This window comes from Schistocerca cancellata, chromosome 3 (assembly GCF_023864275.1).
Source record: "Schistocerca cancellata isolate TAMUIC-IGC-003103 chromosome 3, iqSchCanc2.1, whole genome shotgun sequence".
NCBI classification, from domain to species: domain Eukaryota; kingdom Metazoa; phylum Arthropoda; class Insecta; order Orthoptera; family Acrididae; genus Schistocerca; species Schistocerca cancellata.
The window spans coordinates 99,832,511-99,844,853 of NC_064628.1; positions in this window are offsets into that span (position 1 = coordinate 99,832,511).

Sequence of the window (12,343 nt, forward strand, 5' to 3'; positions counted from 1 at the left end):
CTGGAATCTCAGAAACGTCGGTCTTGAGTATGCTACATCAACATCGATTGCACCGGTACCATATTTCTTTGCACCAGGAATTTCATGGCGACGACTTTGAACGTCGTGTACAGTTCTGCCACTGGGCACAACAGAAATTACGGGACGATGACAGATTTTTTGCGCGCCTTCTACAAGATGGTCCATTGTCCGTGACCCGGCCAAATATCTCACGCAAAATCCAGGATGGCTGCGAGAAGTGGAACATGAGCGACCTTGGCGGGTTAATGTATGATGCGGCATTATGGGAGGAAGGATAATTGGCCCCCATTTTATCAATGGCAGTCTAAATGGTGCAATGTATGCTGATTTCCCACGTAATTTTCTACCGATGTTACTACAAGATGTTTCACTGCATGACAGATTGGCGATGTACTTCCAACATGATGGATGTCCGTCACATAGATCGCGTGCGGATGAAGCGGTATTGAATAGCATATTTCGTGACAGGTGGATTGGTCATCGAAGCGCCATACCATGGCCCGCACGTTCACCGGATCTGACGTCACCGGATTTCTTTGTGTGGGGAAAGTTGAAGGATATTTGCTATCTTGATCCGTCGACAACGCCTGACAACATGCGTCACCGCATTGTCAATGCATGTGCGAACATTACGGAAGGCGAACTACTCGCTGTCGAGAGGAATGTCGTTACACGTATTGCCAAATACATTGAAGTTGACGGACATGATTTGGAACATTTATTGCATTAATGTGGTATTTACAGGTAATCACGCTGTAACAGCATGCGTTCTCGGAAATGATAAGTTCAGAAACGTATATGTATCACATTGGAACTGTTGTGGCGTTGCAAGACAGCCACGCCACTCGGAAGTAGCCGAAATGCACGCGTACACACACGCCGGCTGGCGTGAGGTCTGAAACAGGATACTTAATGAATGCTATAAAGAAAAGTACGGAGCTTCTGTTTACTTAACTTTAATTCATCCTTGTGGTACATCGCTCTTGATAATACAAGTGAGACTCTCAGATATGGTTAATGGCGCCTTGCTAGGTCGTAGCCATGGACTTAGCTGAAGGCTATTCTAACTGTCTCTCGGCAAATGAGAGAAAGGCTTCGTCAGTGTAGTCGCTAGCAAAGTCGTCGTACAACTGGGGCGAGTGCTCGTACGTCTCTCTAGACCTGCCGTGTGGTGGCGCTCGGTCTGCAATTACTGACAGTGGCGACACGTGGGTCCGACATGTACTAATGGACCGCGGCCGATTTAAAGCTACCACCTAGCAAGTGTGGTGTCTGGCGGTGACACCACAGGAACAACCAAAATGAAATGTTAAAACGTACCTACGTTCTGTATTTTAATTTAAAAAACCTACCTGTTACCAACTGTTCGTCTAAAACTGTGAGCGATATGTTTGTGACTATTACAGCGCCATCTATCACAAAGCGAAAAAGTGGTCCAACTAAAACATTCATATTTCTTTACGTACTACACGAATATGTAATAAAATATGGGGATTCCTATTTTAAAAAATCGCAGTTGATATCCGTTTGACCTATGGCAGCGCCATCTAGCGGGCCAACCATAGCGCCATCTGGTTTCCCCCTTCAAGCTAGACAAGTTTCGTTCTTTGCAGTTTTTTCGTTTGACGCTTATTTCGTGAGGTATTTGGCCCGGTCAAGATCAATGGACCACCCTGTATACATCGATATTATAGACCTATACGACATTAATATACAATATTGCTTACACCATCTATACTTTATGTGTAAACACACATGGTAAGGGAAAAAAAGACAACACACTAGGAAGGAATTTTCCAAATGGGACGGACGGTGGTAGATCTCACGTACATGTATGATTACAGTATCAGGGCAATTGAATGATTTCTTCGAGAGTAGGAGCTTCACAAAGAGAGCATGTAAATAACCGGTTAGTCCACCTATCTTCATGATGCAAGAAGTTGTTGGACTTGATAGAGTTTTTGGATGTCCTCCTGAGGGATATCGTGCCACATTCTGTCCAATTGGCTCGCTAAATTGTTATAATCCCTAGTTGGTTGGGCACTGTCTTGCCGAAATGTAACCCCAGAATGGCTTGCCGTCAAGGGCAACAAAAGAGAGCATAGAATATCGTCGACATACCACTATGCCGTAGCGGTGCCGCTATGAAATAAAGTGGCACCCCGGACCATCACTGCTGGTTTGAGAGGTGGTATGAGCCCCCTCTCATATTTCTATCTTACGATTCTCCTCTCTAATTGCATGCGGTGGAAAGTTGCTATTCCTTCACACGCGGACTTCCCACGCAGCGTCTCTCGTCACCCGGGTGGTCCAGTGACCAGTGGACTATGTTGACTTTGAAAGGGTAAGCCGATAGGTGTGAGGGAGTCGAGTGAATGCTTTCCAGACGCCGACATTGTCAAGAGGCACGCCCGCAGGGCCTGAAGTAGCGGCTGGGCTAGAGGTTCCGTTACTTCACAGAAACTTAGCGAAAACACTTTCTGGCAGGCTACCAGCGAGGCGTGGGAATGACTTGTGTACCCAGGCAGCTGTGGCGGGAAAATTCCCGCGCTTTCTGCAAAATAGTAACTGTGATTGGCTTGCTCAGGCCATAGCTCCATGACGTAGCAAGATCGGCGCAGAAATTGGCGCCAAGAATCTCCATTGGTGGAATGGTAGCATTCCGGCAATGGAGTGGAATTTTCCGCCGGTTTTCGAGTTGCTGATTGGAACGTTTAACCACGGCCACTGTCGTGGGGGCGGGAATGTTCTGTGTTCGGTTTTGTACGGGTGCTCTTGTGGGCAGTCGGCTCTCGCCTTACGGTCGAGGACGTCGAAGCAACCAGCCATCGGCTCCGGTACGCCAGATCGTTTTCTGGCAGTTAAGAAGACAGTTTGGTAAGGTATGTCCGTAGCACCGGCAGACAGGGATTTTCCTAGGTGATAATCAGAGCTCAGCAGAGCGCGCCTGTTCGTCTTTTTCTAACTTTGTTCTGTCTTGGGTAGCAGGATTAATGTTGGGTTGGCTATGTGTTTTCTCTATGATTTGAGTTGCAAGGAATTGGCTGCACATACCACTTCGTCATAATCCTCACAATCTAGTTTAGGGACAACTTCACATTCACAGCGTTTGTTTGAGTCTCCAATTTGAGCCAATTTGATGTATTATAAATGTTTCATGTGTTTTTGTTTATTATTTTGTGTTTAGTCTTAATAAATCATATTGTTATTTTGGACAGAACTTTCATTCTGTTAATCGGTAGAGCAACCCCATCATTCCTCACTATGTTAATGAAACCTTCGTTTATTTAACTTATTTATCAAATTAAATTATTGCAGGTGCCAAACTCTCTTCTACTCCACTGGCAGGGTTGATTAGAGTCAGTTCGGGTATTTTTTTTATCCTTGTGCAACAGCAAAAGTTGGAGTTAGAATAGGGGGGGCATAGAGCATCATGCACATATGTAGATTCTAGAAGAATTGAGTGTTAAATACACTGCTAGCCCCGGCACCTCGCAGGTTGTCAGGCTGTGTGGTTGTCAGGCTGGTATCCACCACTGTCTGGGTCGTCTCCAGACACGTCTTATTTGGTCATCGGGTCTCAGTTTCTACTGGTTGTCTTCGTGCTTGCCAAATCCTAGGTTGCCCAGGAATGTCGTTGGATCTCTTCCCAAATGAGAACGTGGAGGGTTGTGTGCAGGACCTTCCAGCCAGCTCGAGATTTTGACGACCTGTCGCGCCAATTGGACAGAATTTGGGACGATACCTGTCAGGAGGACATCCAACAACTCTGGTACACAACGCCTTGTCAGACAGCTGCTTGCATAGGGGTCAGGGGTGGACCAATGCGTTATTGTCTTGCCCAGGTCGTGAAGCTCTTTCTCTTTACTAAACCATCCAGTTTCTCTGAAATCGTAATAATTTATTTACCTGTTCACGTACGTCAAATCTACCGATTTCCGCCACAATACGCTAATTCCTTCGTTGTGCGTCTTTTTTTTTGTCTTAGAGCGTATTTCAACATGGTCTGAGAGTTCTTCTATTTCTTCTTCCTCTTTTTCTTGCGTAACGGCCTCTGTAGGACCACGGGTAGCCCTTTCGTGGACAGCATTTTCCTCTTCTTCTCCCAGAACCTCTTCATTCTTTCTCTTCTTCTCTCCCACTCTTCTTCCGAGATCTTCAGTTTCCGTTTCTCCTGGCGGCTCCACTGGTGACATTCTAATCTTTTCCTGTATTCTTCTCTGTCATTGATCTCCGGCATATTTGTCAGTGTATATTTGTTCCTTCAGTTTACCTTTCCTTCGACCTTGATCTCCAATTCCAACTAGTCCTTCCGAAGTTCAACAACCCACTTGGTTCCTGTCTTTCCCCTTGTCCTCGCTGTCGTTTCCCCTCACTCTCTTCGTCATTCTGTCCATACTCATCCGAACTACATTCCCAGCAAACCTTGCCCTTTTGAGTCTGATTTCTTGTATTTCTCTTTTTAGAAGATATTTTTATGTAAACTAAATCTCATTATGTACACATTATTATACTGTAATTTGGCTTACACTGTAACGCCTATAAAATCATTTATACTGTAGAAGTAGTCTTTAATGTAAAAAGTTTGAGAGACTTTTTGAAAATCTTATTATTGAGTGTTTCTCCCAAGTCTGGAGGGAGTTTTTCTGCGGTTTTTGGCTCCGTGTAGGATGCCTTTGACTCTACTGCTGTTTATCGTATCTGAAGTCATGGAAGAAATTCAATTTCCATGTGTCATGGTTGTGTCATGTCTCTATTTCTTTGAGTATCAGGAACATATTTGAATTTTATCCTGCGAATGTGGGAATATGCTCGGTAATGTTGGCGTGTTAAGCGTTTTAAATGCCGGTTCAAATAAAAATCTCTCCATTTAAGGTTGGATTTCACTCGTATCGCTCTTTTCTACATTTTGAATACTCTATGTAGTGGAGCATCCCCTGAACTTAAAGCATAGTAAATTAGTGCTTAGTGTGTCACTTTCAAATTTTGTGCCTTTCAGGTAGTAGAGATTGTGCAGCACATGTACTTCAGAGCTGCATTTTCGTCTTACACACTATCTAATAAAAAAGTGAGAGGCGTCAGTCCATCTTCGGCCTGCAAAATCTCATTTCTACACCGACGAAAAAAAAGCAACACCAAAAAGGAATAAATGTACAATAATGAAATTTCGTAATACATTTGTCTAGGTCACATACTGAAGTGATTAACATTCCACCGGTTAATGTAACCGCCGGACAAGCCATTGTAAACGTGAAATGTTGGTACATTACTAACAATTATAACCGCCAGGGTTTCGAATGCAAGCATGCGAACGCGCATGAATTGTGTTGTACAGGTCCCGAGTGTCAGTTTGTGGGACGTAGTTCCTAGTCTGTTGCACTTGGTCGGTCAACACAGGGACGGTTAATGTTGTTTATGGACGACGCTGGAGTTGTCGTGCGCTATTGTCCCACATGGGCTGGATGGAGGCGCAACTGACGACCGAGCAGGCCAAGGCAACATGTCGATACGCTGCAGAGCATATGGATTCGAAGAGCGGTGCGTGGGCGAGCGTTATCCTGTTGAAAAACACCACCTGGAATGCTTTTCACGAATGGCAGCACAACAGGTTGAATCACCAGACTGACGTACAAACGTGCAGTCAAGAGTGCGTGGGAAAACTAGGAGGGTGCCTCTGCTGTCATCCGAGATCTCACTGCAGGCCATAAAGCTAACAAGGGAACCTCCCCATCGCACCCCTCTCAGATTTAGTTATAAGTTGGCACAGTGGATAGGCCTTGAAAAACTGAACACAGATCAATCGAGAAAACAGGAAGAAGTTGTGTGGAACTATTAAAAAAATAAGCAAAATATACTAATTGAATAGTCCATCCGCAAGATAAGCAGCATCAAGAAGAATATGCGCTCAGGAGCGCAGTGGTCCTGTGGTTAGCGTGACCAGCTGCGGAACGAGAGGTACGTGGTTCAAGTCTTTCCTGAAGTGAAAATTTTACTTTCTTTATTTTCGCAAAGTAACGATCTGTCCGTTCGTTCATTGACGCCTCTGTTTACTGTAATAAGTTTAGTGTCTGTGTTTTGCGACCGCATCGCAAAACCGCGCGATTACGAGACGAAAGGACGTGCCTCTCCATTGGGAACCGAAAACATTTGACCGCAACGTCATAGGTCAACCGATTCCTCCACAGGAAAACACGTCTGATATATTCTATACGACACGGCTGACGGCATGTGCGTCACATGACAGGAATATGTTGTCGACCCACCTAACTTGTACACTTGGCGAATGGGTGAAAAGATTCTTCTACCTTGCCCGATTTAGGTTTTCTCGTGTATGTGATCATCACTCCCAAAAAAGTGATGAAAACATAAGAGTTTGTCACATAAACTGCAACAAATGAATGCAACAGTTTCACAGTCGCACAGTTTTCCCTGCATTCTGTCAAAACATGTTTTTAACGTTTTCAAATTTTTCCGTGTCTAGACCGCCAAATCCTGCATAAGTCCAAGAAAATCTGAACATCTACTGGAATTTTGGAGTGCGAAGTTGATTTTGTGTGAGTGCGTGAACTTTGATAACTGTCTGAAAATAAAAAATTAAAATTTTCACTCCAGGGAAGACTTGAACCAAGGACCTCTTGGTCCGCAGCTGCTCAAGCTAACCACGGGACCACAGCGCTCATAAACGCTGACACCCCTTGATGTTGCCTATCATGCAGGTGGACTACTCAGTTTGTATATTTTGCTTATTTTTTTCATATTTCCACACAACTTCTTCCTGTTTTCTCGATTCATCTGTGTTCAGTTTCTCAAGGCCTATCCACTGTGCCAACTTATAACTAAATGTGAGGGGGGTGCGATGGGGAGGTTCCCTTGTAAGTGTGTGTCCAGTGTGTATAGCTCGCAGACATGTTGGCTATAGACATTCAACTGGCCTCCATCTAACCAACGCATGGCCATCACTGGCACCGAAACAGGATCAACTTTCGTCAGAAAACACAACAGACCTTCGCCCTCGCCTCAAGTGTGCTCTCGCTTGACAGCATTGAAGTCGATGGTTTAGGGCCAGTGGAATGAACGCTGCAGGGCGTCTGGCTCACAGTCATCTTTCAAGTAAGCTATTTGTAATAGTTTGTTGTGTGACTGTGGTGCTAACTGGTGCTAAAATTGCTGCACCACATGCTGTACAATGTGCCAGAGACCCCCTTGGTAGTTGCCGGCCTTTGTGGCCGAGCGGTTCTAGGCGCTTCAGTCTGGAACCGCGCGACCGCTACAGTCGCAGGTTCGAATCGTGCCTCGGGCATGGATGTGTGTGATGTCCTTAGGCTAGTTAGCTTTAAGTAGTTCCAAGTTGTAAGGGACTGATGACCTCAGATGTCAAGTCGCATAGTGCTCAGAGCCATTTGAACCATTTTGAACCTCTCGTTAGTTTTACGTGGTCGTCCAGAGCCCGGTCCTCTTGCGGCCGTACATTCTCGTGGCAACCGCTGCCAGCAGTCAAGTACAGTGACTACCTTGCTGACACGTCTTCCTGCAGTATCGCAGAAAGAACATTTAGCTTCTCGTACTCCTCTTCAAATGGTTCAAAGCATTCTGAGCCTTATGGGACTTAGCATCTGAGGTCATGAGTCCCCTAAAAGTCACAACTACTTAAACCTAACTAACCTAAGGACAGCACACACATCCATGCCCTAGGCAGGATTCGAACCTGCGACCGTAGCGGTCGCGCGGTTCCAGACCGAAGCGCCTAGAACCGCTCGGCTACACCGGCCGGCTGGTAGTCGTCTTATATCAGGGCTTCACAACATACGTGCTCGCGGAGCAAGCTGTGAGCAGCAAAGCGCGAGCACGGAGCAGCGCGAGCACGCTACCCCCACTACCGGACCAGAGCGGAGAGTGGGGAAAGTCACGTGGGGCACACAACAGCTGCCGCCAGTCAATGTAAATCCGCGGCCTCCTGCAGGGATATCACTCACGAATTATTACTGCGACAAATGAAACAAATAAAGGAGAATGTACACGTGCCACATAATTTTATTAGCTTAGTGTATGCCTGTACATTCGCATTAGTTTGTGGACTGTTACACGAGAAAAGGTGTCACTGAAGTGTGGGATTCTAGATTATCTTGTACTTTTTGCCCTTTACAATTGCGTCTATGTTCGGAGTAATTGTTCTTGCGCATTTTAGGCGCAGCGTGCAGTTTAAATTTCGATCAGACAGTGCGTTTCTCAGGCGCGTCTTGTTACATTTCATTGCAGAGAACAGTTGTTCACAAACATACGTGGAACCGAACATTGATATTATTGTAGCCGCCAGTTTGTGCAAACGAGGAAATCTATCCTGAGGGAAGTGTCTGTAGAATTCCAAAATGTTTTTCTTGTTCTGAAATTTGTCTCTGTATTCTCTGTCACACTGCAGGTCAATAATTTCTTGCTGCAGCTCAGGACGAATCTCTTAAATATTCGCTGAATATGGATAGAACAGATCAAAATCACTGTCTAGTGCTGTCAGATATTGAAAGCGCTGATTAACTAAACTATGTGAATAACGTTCACAGTCTTTGTGAACATCTTGCATGGATGATAATTTAGGAAAATGAGCTAGGTTTCCTGTTTCCAGCTGACTCACCCAAAGTGTCAATTTCATTTTAAAAGCTCGTATTCGATCTATGAAATGAGTAATTAGCAGATCTTTACCTTGTAGCAAAATGTTCAAAGCATTCAGATGGCTAGTTAAATCTGCTAAGAACGCGAGATCACATTCAAACGTGCGCGCGCATTTCCCCTCCCTCCCCTCCCTCCCTACTCCGCGACCTTGCACCTGCTCGCGAGCACGTGCATGAGCAGACGCGAGTACTCGCGCTCAAAACCGGCCAGTTGTTAAGGCCTGTCTTATATGATCTCGTTCAAACTCAGTGAGGTGCTGATACAAGCGTCTTCATCACCATAAATGCATTCTCCACTAACTCACCACGTCCAATCTCAAAGTTAACTAACGCTCACGTACGTTAAAGCAAGTACTTAACGCAAACCTGCTTTGCGTCCTCATAGTGCCCCTGCTAGCGTCACTGCTAAGCCGCTATCGCAAAATTTGAATATACATCATCTTTGGGACGATGATGGCACTGAAACAGAGGACGACACGCGTGAAACTGAAATACTAAACACCTTTTTCCAAAGCTGTTTCACAGAGGAAGACCGCACTGCAGTTCCTTCTCTAAATCCTCGCACAAACGAAAAAATGGCTGACATCGAAATAAGTGTCCAAGGAATAGAAAAGCAACTGGAATCACTCAACAGAGGAAAGTCCACTGGGCCTGACGGGATACCAATTCGATTCTACACAGAGTACGCGAAAGAACTTGCCCCCCTTCTAACAGCCGTGTACCGCAAGTCTCTAGAGGAACGGAAGGTTCCAAATGATTGGAAAAGAGCACAGGTAGTCCCAGTCTTCAAGAAGGGTCGTCGAGCAGATGCGCAAAACTATAGACCTATATCTCTGACGTCGATCTGTTGTAGAATTTTAGAACATGTTTTTTGCTCGAGTATCATGTCGTTTTTGGAAACTCTGAATCTACTATGTAGGAATGAACATGGATTCCGGAAACAGCGATCGTGTGAGACCCAACTCGCTTTATTTGTTCATGAGACCCAGAAAATATTAGATACAGGCTCCCAGGTAGATGCTATTTTTCTTGACTTCCGGAAGGCGTTCGATACAGTTCCGCACTGTCGCCTGATAAACAAAGTAAGAGCCTACGGAATATCAGACCAGCTGTGTGGCTGGATTGAAGAGTTTTTAGCAAACAGAACACAGCATGTTGTTATCAACGGAGAGACGTCTACAGACGTTAAAGTAACCTCTGGCGTGCCACAGGGAAGTGTTATGGGACCATTGCTTTTCACAATATACACTCCTGGAAATGAAAAAAAGAACACATTGACACCGGTGTGTCAGACCCACCATACTTGCTCCGGACACTGCGAGAGAGCTGTACAAGCAATGATCACACGCACGGCACAGCGGACACACCAGGAACCGCGGTGTTGGCCGTCGAATGGCGCTAGCTGCGCAGCATTTGTGCACCGCCGCCGTCAGTGTCAGCCAGTTTGCCGTGGAATACGGAGCTCCATCGCAGTCTTTAACACTGGTAGCATGCCGCGACAGCGTGGACGTGAACCGTATGTGCAGTTGACGGACTTTGAGCGAGGGCGTATAGTGGGCATGCGGGAGGCCGGGTGGACGTACCGCCGAATTGCTCAACACGTGGGGCGTGAGGTCTCCACAGTACATCGATGTCGTCGCCAGTGGTCGGCAGAAGGTGCACGTGCCCGTCGACCTGGGACCGCACCGCAGCGACGCACGGATGCATGCCAAGACCGTAGGATCCTACGCAGTGCCGTAGGGGACCGCACCGCCACTTCCCAGCAAATTAGGGACACTGTTGCTCCTGGGGTATCGGCGAGGACCATTCGCAACCGTCTCCATGAAGCTGGGCTACGGTCCCGCACACCGTTAGGCCGTCATCCGCTCACGCCCCAACATCGTGCAGCCCGCCTCCAGTGGTGTCGCGACAGGCGTGAATGGAGGGACGAATGGAGACGTGTCGTCTTCAGCGATGAGAGTCGCTTCTGCCTTGGTGCCAATGATGGTCGTATGCGTGTTTGGCGCCGTGCAGGTGAGCGCCACAATCAGGACTGCATACGACCGAGGCACACAGGGCCAACACCCGGCATCATGGTGTGGGGAGCGATCTCCTACACTGACCATACACAACTGGTGATCGTCGAGGGGACACTGAATAGTGCACGGTACATCCAAACCGTCATCGAACCCATCGGTCTACCATTCCTAGACTGGCAAGGGAACTTGCTGTTCCAACAGGACAATGCACGTCCGCATGTATCCCTTGCCACCCAACGTGCTCTAGAAGGTGTAAGTCAACTACCCTGGCCAGCAAGATCTCCGGATCTGTCCCCCATTGAGCATGTTTGGGACTGGATGAAGCGTCGTCTCACGCGGTCTGAACGTCCAGCACGAACGCTGGTCCAACTGAGACGCCAGGTGGAAATGGCATGGCAAGCCGTTCCACAGGATTACATCCAGCATCTCTACGATCGTCTCCATGGGAGAATAGCAGCCTGCATTGCTGCGAAAGGTGGATATACACTGTACTAGTGCCGACATTGTGCATGCCCTGTTGCCTGTGTCTATGTGCCTGTGGTTCTGTCAGTGTGATCATATGATGTATCTGACCCCATGAATGTGTCAATAAAGTTTCCCCTTCCTAGGACAATGAATTCACGGTGTTCTTATTTCAATTTCCAGGAGTGTATATAAGTGACCTAGTAGATAGTGTCGGAAGTTCCATGCGGCTTTTAGCGGATGATGCTGTAGTATACAGAGAAGTTGCAGCATTAGAAAATTGTAGCGAAATGCAGGAAGATCTGCAGCGGATGGGCACTTGGTGCAGGGAGTGGCAACTGACCCTTAACATAGACAAATGTAATGTATTGCGAATACATAGAAAGAAGGATCCTTTATTGTATGATTATATGATAGCGGAACAAACACTGGTAGCAGTTACTTCTGTAATATATCTGGGAGTATGCGTGCGGAACGATTTGAAGTGGAATGATCATATAAAATTAATTGTTGGTAAAGCGGGTACCAGGTTGAGATTCATTGGGAGAGTCCTTAGAAAATGTAGTCCATCAACAAAGGAGGTGGTTTACAAAACACTCGTTCGACCTATACTTGCTTATTGCTCATTAGTGTGGGATCCGTACCATATCGGGTTGACGAAGGAGATATGGCTCTGAGCACTATGGGACTCAACTACTGAGGTCATCGGTCCCCTAGAATTAATTAAACCTAACTATCCTAAGGACATCACAAACATCCATGCCCGCCGCAGGATTCGAACCTGCGACCGTAGCGGTCTTGCGGTTCCAGACTGCAGCGCCTTTAACCGCACGGCCATTCGGCCGGCCACGGAGAAGATAGAGAAGATCCGAAGGAGAGCGGCGCGTTTCGTCACAGGGTTATTTGGTAACCGTGATTGCGTAACGGAGATGTTTAACAAACTCAAGTGGCAGACTCTGCAAGAGGGGCGCTCTGCATCGCGGTGTAGCTTGCTCGCCAGGTTTCGAGAGGGTGCGTTTCTGGATGAGGTATCGAATATATTGCTTCCCCCTACTTATACCTCCCGAGGAGATCACGAATGTAAAATTAGAGAGATTAGAGCGCGCACGGAGGCTTTCAGACAGTCGTTCTTCCCGCGAACCATACGCGACTGGAACAGGAAAGGGAGGTAATGACAGT